The sequence below is a fragment of the Etheostoma spectabile genome, chromosome 15 (genome assembly GCF_008692095.1).
Source record: "Etheostoma spectabile isolate EspeVRDwgs_2016 chromosome 15, UIUC_Espe_1.0, whole genome shotgun sequence".
Classification (NCBI taxonomy): Eukaryota; Metazoa; Chordata; class Actinopteri; order Perciformes; family Percidae; genus Etheostoma; species Etheostoma spectabile.
This window is the reverse complement of record NC_045747.1, coordinates 28,792,593-28,801,530: the sequence shown is the minus strand read 5'-3', so window position 1 is coordinate 28,801,530 and position 8,938 is coordinate 28,792,593. Positions and strand designations below refer to the sequence as shown.

The window sequence follows — 8,938 nt, the reverse complement described above, 5'->3', positions numbered from 1 at the left end:
ACCAGTGATTGATTGGATAACAACATATTGAGTAGTAAAATAAATAAATAATAATAAACAATCACTGACTTTAAAAACCTATGGATTGCATTAGACTTTACAGGTGTACATTGGCCACCGTAATTGTGTTCACATAAAGCAATCAATAAATAAAAAAATCCAAAGCAAGCTGAACAGTGATTATATCACTTCTTTTTATATTTATCTGTCTTACAGAAAGGCCATTTGTCTCTACATGAATGGCTTATGATGTGAAATCAATCCTGTAGCAGAAGTTGCCACAATTTAACATTTAATATTAGTACAACTTCAATGAAAGAGAAAATCATAGTTCTTACAGAATATCATTAGTGTATGTAGATTCAGAAACACGGAAGATGATGCAATCAGAAATATGATCTGAAAACATCTTGGTCTGATTTTGTCTTATTTTAACCGTCATTTACTGTTTTGCCTTTTCCTTTGCCTTAGTTCTACCCTATTATGAGTGTTCAATGTGTGTTTTTTTATTCAAACTCCGATGCTCATTGTTATAATTGTTGACAATGTAGGCTAATAGTGTTCCCCAGTTGTAAATGTGAATTCCAAAATTTGTGTAAAAAAAGAAAGAAAAGAAAAGATGTTCCCATGATGCACCTGCCCTGCTAGTGCACCTGCCAAACTGTCATCTGTGCCACGCGCACTCAGAGGTAGCATAGCAGAACGAGGGCGGCAACACACGAGTCCGGAGAGGGTTTCATCAGGTCAGCCGGTGGTTTCCAGTCGATAGGCCGCTAACACGTTAAATTGCAATAAAAACAGGTGAGTTATTTTTCAGAAATTAATCACAACATCATTTTTACTTTAAGCGAAGTTAAATGTTTAATACGGTTTTTCTTTGTAAGCGAGAGAAAAGAGATAATTTGGTGGTTTGGGCATAGGTTTTTTGGTTTTCACGCCTGATAGATAGCCTGCGCTTCATTTAGTTTGCAAGTAAAATAAGATGGCGAGTGTTTCTAGCCTACCTTTCTTTTTAATTGGGACTGACATGTTGGCGTTTTACGTTTCTTTCCCGTCTGAAACTAGCCTAATGCCAATTGTTTTAAGAGGTGACTATGTCAGACATATGTAAATCTTATGGACAATATGAAATGTGTCAGTGTTTTTCACGCCGTTTCTATGGCGGTGTTTGGGGTGTTGTTCGCCTAAAACAAACCTGTTTTATTAAGCCTCCTACCGGCACACTAAATCCCTTTTCTGTTCACTAAAAGCCGGTTGGGAGTGTCGTCTTGTACGGCAGATTTTTCCGCTGCCTCTGAATTCTGAGTTTTAGTATTACCCCGTTTTGTTTGTTAACCTGCATTATAAGATAAGCTAACATCTCTATATATTTTTTTACTAACACCCAGGCCTACTTGGTACATTTTTTCTAAACCCAGATGGTGGTTAAACGGTATAATCAATCTGAAAGTATTTCTAGAAACTTAAAATGCCCGAAAATAAACACTTTAACCAATTTCTCAAGTTTCTCGGCTGTGCTTTCTAATCAGTCACTGGAAATTACACATTTCAATCAATGTATAAAAAGACGACTATGTCCAAATAGTTTGATTTAGGGAGACGTGTGCATTTATGGCTGCCATCTTTGTTTAGACGAGGTAAAAGAGGTGCAACTTGAAAACTTTTTTTTTTTTTTTTTTTCCTGTGCAAATGTGATACATTCAAGTGGTTAGTTTTCTGGGTTTTACACTTGCTTATATATGGAGCTAGAACAGTGACAGTTGTCTTGAAATAAAATGTTACTAAAATATAAAACGGGCATTGAAGATCATTTTATAATCTTATCCATTTTTCCAGTCCGTTATATCCATTTTTTTTATTTTGTCAGTTTCAACTTTCTGTCACTGAAGGTGGTTAACTTACTTTTACTTTCATCAGAGGGGCAGTGAGGGAGTGATTGACATATGTCAACTGTCAGCGTAAAATAAGTGACATGGAGGAAAAAAAATTGGAATATTGTTATAAGAAAAAAATCAAAATGCAAAATAAATTGTAATCGGTTTTATTTTTAGGTGAACCTTTTTGGAAGCGACTGTTACTTTTTCAGTTCCAAAACTTGTCGCTGTTCCAGCTCCATAAGTTGGCTATTTGCCTTTTTTAAAGAGCATTGCACCAAAGCATCAGAGGCTTCAATCTACAAAGCTGTGATTTGTGTGTATTTCTCAAGACTGTGTACTGTAGGGTTTCCGCGGGGTCTTGAATTTCTAAATCAAAGTTTTAAGGCCTTGAAAAGTGTACATTTGCTCATTTTTGCTAGTTTTAAACTGGTCTTCATTTTCTTACATCCATGTTACGCTACTTCTAATTCTTGTTAAAATGTGGATTTCGGTGCTTCATTTTGGTGCCACTGAAATACCTGCGCTGCTCTCTGGTCTCTAAAACAGACATCACCGGTAACAGAAGCATTGCTGCATGTAATGCTAGTTAACATTACACTTCACAGCAAGTAACGTTAGCCAGTAGCTGATTTAATATGGTTAAATGCTGAAACTAAACTGTAATGTTAAAGTGTGGCAGTATTTCACTGGAAATAATTCCAAGACTGGAACATCCAACAGCCTGCAGTTACAGACTCAGGGTTGTTGGAGAAGCAGCAAATTACAGTTGGTAAGTTAGTGGTGGATTCAATTTTATTGTAAAATGCCCTTTTTGTAGGTTCTTGTTTTTTGTCGTATAATTGCAATTGAAGTAATTGTTAGTATATTCTAATGGCAAAAAAGGGTGTCAGGACAAACGTCCTATAATGCAAATGAGGAAATCAGAATTGTTTTAGATGTTTCCCAACTCTGACCTCGCCGTTTTTTTTAATGTTGTGATATAGGGCTTAAATTTAGGTCTTTATTGGTCTCAGTCTTAAATTTTACTCTGTAAAACCCTGACCGTGAATGTGTTTGTTGTTCTTTAGGCTTCAAAGTTTATTCTGTGGACAAGGGTTGGAGATGCCTGGTAGGGCTGGGCATTTGAAGTTTTGATACTGGTGGAGCTACAATACTAACTACCAAAACAATACTTTTTTTTCAATACTTAAAAAAAAATAAAAAAAAAATTGCACAGCATGTTGCATAGGAAGCAAGGAATAAATGCGATTGAGAGATGTCTTTGCAGTAGGGCTGAACGATATTGTATTTTATAAGGGTGCTCCGATCAAGATTTTTGGGGCCGATCACCGATTGGTGAAAGCAGTATTGGTTGATACCGATCACCGATCACTGGGTCTATTTGAAGCCTTCTATTTATCATGTCTATATTACATTTTTATAGTCTTAACAACAATGTATATGTATTAAAATTAACAGACGATAGTGTACTGTGAATTGTTAACTGTTTACTTTTATGACAGAAACTTTCAACATTCTGCTTCGTTAGAAACATCTTAAACAGTTTAGAGCTTAACAAATAAGCTTTTTTTGAAATAAATTACAAAAAACTGTCATTGTCAATTTACACAAACTTACAGTGTAATTACAGTGCAGAGCAAAGAAAACAAAATAGAGATTAGTAAAGCCATATCTCTTAAAGCTTACTTGTTAAGCATCAATGGCAGATTTTTCTTAAGAAATATAAGCATCTCTGCTTTTTCGGCAGACAGCTTGTTCCTCTTCTCATCCACAATATTCCCTGTTGTGCTTAAACGTCGCTCACAATCTCCACTTGTGCATGGTGCACAGAGGTAGACTCGTGCTGCTTGTGCAAGAGCAGGCAAATGACTTTTATTGTCTTGTCGAAAAAAAAAAAAAGACCGACAATGCGTTCCACAGGATGTATCAGCGATGCGTTGTAATAAAACTCCGTCGGCAACGGCAAGCTGCAGTGTATGAGCCATGCACGGCAGGCTGAGTAGATCTGCATCCCTCATGGCCTTTACCATGTTCTTGGCATTATCCGTTAGAATAATGCACTTTTGCTTTCGGGATTCCCCATGCGCGAAATATGTCGCTGAATGAGGCAGCAAGAGCCTCCGCGGTGTGACCCCGAAAATTCTCTTTTTAACTCAAAGTTCTGATTAATGAACTGCGCAGCTAGGCTCGACATGGGACATACATTTGAACTCCAAATGTCACTTGTGAAGCTGATTGATGTGATTTTGTCCTTCATTAGGGTGACAACATGTGCAAACACCGTTTGAGAGTTTTTTTTTCCTCACGAGTAGTGCGTCTCATCGGCCCATCTGATCGGCCTTTTATGGAGACCACCGATCAAACTATTTAAAGCCTTTATCGGCCGATAACGATCAGTGACCGATCAATCGGAGCACCCTTAGTATTTTAGCATCGACATCGCGATGTGCGCATGCGTGATAGTCACATCGCAGGACGTTGCGATGTTGACACTAATCCTTTTTAGCTGCTTGATAGAAAAGTAAACTTTCTCCTTTTACTTGATTACCAGCCGACCCTTCCCCTTTCAGACAGGTAGCCATGTGAGCGTGTGTATTAGTCCGACGGGGTTTGTTATGGGAAGTGAGCAAATACGAACTAAATCACCTGATTAATGCGACATAATCACATTGTCTCCCGGCAATTTTCCCCCATAGAAATCTGCTACCAGCCAGGCTAAAGCTAATATAGTTAGCTTAAAGAACCGAGGGGTCTGTCTGTCCCAACTAATGTTACTGTTTGGAGCCACAACACTGGAAACGTTGCACTAATCTACTACAGAAGTCTGTCTGATCTAACAGAAATTACACGTTTTTATTGTTCTTGGAGACTTGCTAGCGCGCGTGACATGCAGGTCTGATCAATTTATCAAACAAGCAAGCTGGTCCCGCTAGTCAACCACAACCTTTAGAGGAAGCAACATGCAGTCATTGTCACACAATTTAGCCTGGATTGATTATTATATGAATACAATGGTGTCATGCTAGTCAACCAGAGTATTTCTACCTAACAGTGCTTACTTACTTTGGTGTTTGTAAAACATTAAAGTTAATGATTTATTTCAAAATAGAGCTATTTGTCATCTTTTAAAATTACTTTTTCTTTTTTCATATCGCAATGTATATCGCAGGGCAAAAAATATTGCAACGTCAGTTTTTTTTCTCCCATAATTGTGCAGGCCTACTTTGCAGCCTTTTGTCCAATAGTGTTTGAAAGAGATAATGGTAAGTGGTAGCGTCAGTGACATGTTTAAGCTGTTGCAGAGTTTTTCCTCTAAACGTAGCGGTATCATCGGTGCAATCGCTGTAAATGCAAACGTATGCTCCTGACTTTGGCTAACTGGTAACGTTAACAAGCTAACAAACACTCAACAACAATGGTAATAAACAAAGTTGCTAGCAAGCTTACCAACTTTGGTTGTATTCCCCGTTGCAGCCGTTGTGTGGTCAGGGGCTGGCTGTGCTCTGTTTTCTTGGTGTTTGCTAACTTTATGTAACGTTAAAAAATGATGCATTAAGTTATCCCACCACAGGGAGCCATTGTACATCACTCTGACAGTCAATACTTGCAGTGACCGGCGTGCGTGTGCGCGAATGTTAAGGTTTTAAAAAATGCACACACAGCTACACATAACGTGCAGTCAGTGAACACTTTGTGTAGCAGAGCCTTTATGATTAATTAACAGTGACCATTTAAAGCATGGTTAATAGTGAAATCGGTTAACCGCTGCATCCTTTGTGTGGTGTTGGCTATGAGATGGTCACAAAAACCCTAAAACAAGTTCATGACAGACTTCTCCTGTCTCTTTTATACTGTATGGATATCATCAGGTCCTTTGGGAATTCATATTGCCAGTTGTGTTGCTTGTCTTTGCTGAGAAGAGACTACAGGTTTTTTGGTTAGTTTTTTTAAAGATTATTTTTGGGGCATTTTAGGCCTTTATTCACAGGACAGCTGAAGACGAGCAAGGGGAGAGAGGGGGAATGACATGCAACAAAGAACGAGGTCCAGAGACTACAGATTTTGACTGCATTAAACACCTGACTTTCCATTCTTCAAAAAAACACACCTAAAACTGTAGCAAACTTAAAGGGATCAGTCACATCTGGACAAACAGCCTGTGCATGTTGCTCTGGTACATTCCTGGAATGAGGAGGCAGTAAAAGGATAGAGGGCGAGAGAGAACCAGTCTGGTAAGGTTGCAGCCCTGTCTGAGTTAACATCACATAGACATAAATGTGAAAGAAGAAATAGTTTGGGACCGCGCTGCCCTAATGCTGCATCTATCTATCTATCTATCTATCTATCTATCTATCTATCTATCTATCTATCTATCTATCTATCTCTTGTATTTAGTTTGGTCAGGTTGTACCATGGTATCCATTATTTGCCTTATGTCATGGTTCCTTAGGTAACGCGACACTGGTCTGGCTTGCCCGCCATCATGTAGAATGTCTCAATTTATTACTGTTCAGAGAGGAGGGCTCCTGGAGACACACGGGGATACTGTTAATGTACATTTACTGGACCAACACACACCTATTTATTGAATATCTTGTAGTGCTACAACTGATCAGACTTCTATGACACTGCATTTTTATGCTGCAACAAATAACAGAACCTGGTGTATAATTAAAATGGTAAATTTGTTGTAATTGTAAATTTCATTAACAAAGTAAATTTTAAACAACTTTCATCAGATTTTTGTTGCAGCAGTTGCCATCTGGTAGCTGGTGTCTCCTCTTCTTGCCCTTTCCCTGTAATCTTAAACTGCTTTGGTCATTTTTTTTTTTTTTAAATGGCCAGTTTTTGTTCAAGGTAGCAGATTGTGGGCCTTGTTCAGAATGAGGCTATTAATGCCTGAAAATATGCAGCCCTGATTAATTTCAATGACTGCACAGCATTGTGACAGGGATGTACAAAGGGTCTCTGGCAAAAATTTCACATGAACCTGGTTCGTTTTGCAGGACAACCCTGAACTCAAACTTTTTTTTGTTTTTGTTTTTACTCAAGCTCACTTGGTTAGCATTCAGCATTGGTGGCTGCTACTTGGGCAAAACCCAGTTGACTTAGACTGAATCCCATCTCCATCTTACCCCTACCCCTGACCCCTAGCCCTTGGCCCTTGAAACCAAGTGGTAAGGGCTAGGGGTGAAAACATACCCCTATGAAATGGGACACTACTTGGTTACATCACCATACAGTATTGATCACAAACTTCCAAGATTCCGTGTGTGTCTATATGTCAATTGCGTGGGTTTTGACAACAGTGTCATATGCAATTATATTTTAGTTATTCCATGTTCACTTTGGTGGTGCAGAGGCAGATTTTCTTATCTGTGTAGTACTTAGGTCTGTTTGCAATACATATGTGTATACAAACACATGGTGTGTTGTATATCTGTTTCAGTTATCACCTTTTTGAATGTCATTGATCAGAAAAACATTTTAACAAGTCTGTTTTTATTGCCCAATAAATTAAACATAACAGGCAAAATATACATAAAATATATAACAGAACCAACTATTAGAACCATAAAGTGCACGCATAAAAAGGCACTCAAATGTGTAAAACTAAAAATGAGACAAGACCACAAACAAACTTCAGCTGTTCTGATATTCCAGACCAGTCTAATGCCTGTTGGCCAGTAACCCTTCCCTCACATTTTTGTGTCCCGTTTCATAACCAACAACCATGCATTAGAGCATGGACAGGAATTAATTACAAATAATTACAATAATACAGGACCAATTCAATAATGAATGGGTACAACATGAACACATGATTTAAGAAACTTCTGCTCGTTATCAGCTCGAAGGTGAATCAGCTTTTGGGTTTTCCCTAGCGTGTGATACAGGACGGTATCCTATGTAAAGCATGTAGCGCTGTCTCCAAAGCAAGTAGATAGATAGATGTTTATTGATCCCAAGAAAAATGGGAAATTCCTGTGTTACAGCAGCAAAAACAGTCACAAAGCACAAAATATAAATATAAATGAAATACTTGGAAAAATATACATACATACAATATACATGAAATAATACGAATAAAGTAAAAATAACAAATATTTGGATATGTACAGGATGGGGGAACAAAAATGTGCAAATGCTTAAATAATATGCTAAAATGTAAATGTAAATAAACCAAATGACCAGGTTGCATTAGTGCAGTAGTGTGGTGTCCAAAAGTCTCATCTACCACCCAGAGATGACATGTTAAAGAGTGTTATTGCTTGTGGAATGAATGATTTTCTGTAGCGGTCCGTGGGCATCGAAGCTGTCGGAGCCTCTTAGAGAAGCTGCTCCTCTGTTGGACCAGTGTGGGGTGGAGAGGGTGGTCGGGTTATCCATGATAGAACAGTTGTTCAGTGACCTCCTCTCCACCACAGCTTCAAAAGCGATCACGGAGCCAGCCTTCCTGATCAGTTTGTTCAGTCTGTTTTTATCGCTGGCTCCGATGTGTGCCCCAGCAGTGGGGAGGAGAACAGAGCGCTGGCCACAACAGACTGGTAGAAGATCTCCAACATCCTGCTGCACACGTTGAAGGATCTCAGCTTCCTCAGGAAATAGTCTGCTCATCCCCTTCTTGTAAACAGCAGTGCTGTTGATCTTCCAGTTCAGCCTGCTGTCGATGTTGACACCTAGGTATCTGTAATCCTCCACCATGTCCACGTCACCTCCCAGGATGCAAAGGGGCTGCGGAGCCGTTCCCTTCCTCCTGAAGTCGATCACCATCTCTCTGGTCTTATCTACGTTCAGCAGCAGGCAGTTCTTACCAGACCACTCCACAAAGTCACCCACCAGTGCCCTGTACTCCCCCTCCTGTCCATCCCTTATACACCCAACAACTGCAGAGTCATCAGAAAACTAGTAGTGTTTTGCACTGACATCACACTAAATTCTCTGCTAATGGATAAAACTGTAGACATGCATTAAGTTCACTCAAGGCAGAGAAATGTGGGAGTGTTGTGCAAATCAACTTTAACGGTTAGCAATTTGCCTTAGCAAAGCAAGCAAGTGAT

General features: G+C 39.0%; 1 protein-coding gene across 2 annotated transcripts in view; it reads left to right on the top strand.

Annotated features, from left to right (window-relative positions):
• Window positions 1-676: 676 nt before the first annotated feature.
• LOC116702804 (oxysterol-binding protein-related protein 7) overlaps window positions 677-8,938 on the top strand; it is a 31,833-nt gene continuing 23,571 nt past the window's right edge. For both annotated transcript variants that reach the window (XM_032537272.1, XM_032537270.1), the window contains exon 1: window positions 677-801. The gene's annotated coding sequence lies outside the window, so the exon portion shown is untranslated. The remainder of the gene's footprint in view (window positions 802-8,938) is intronic.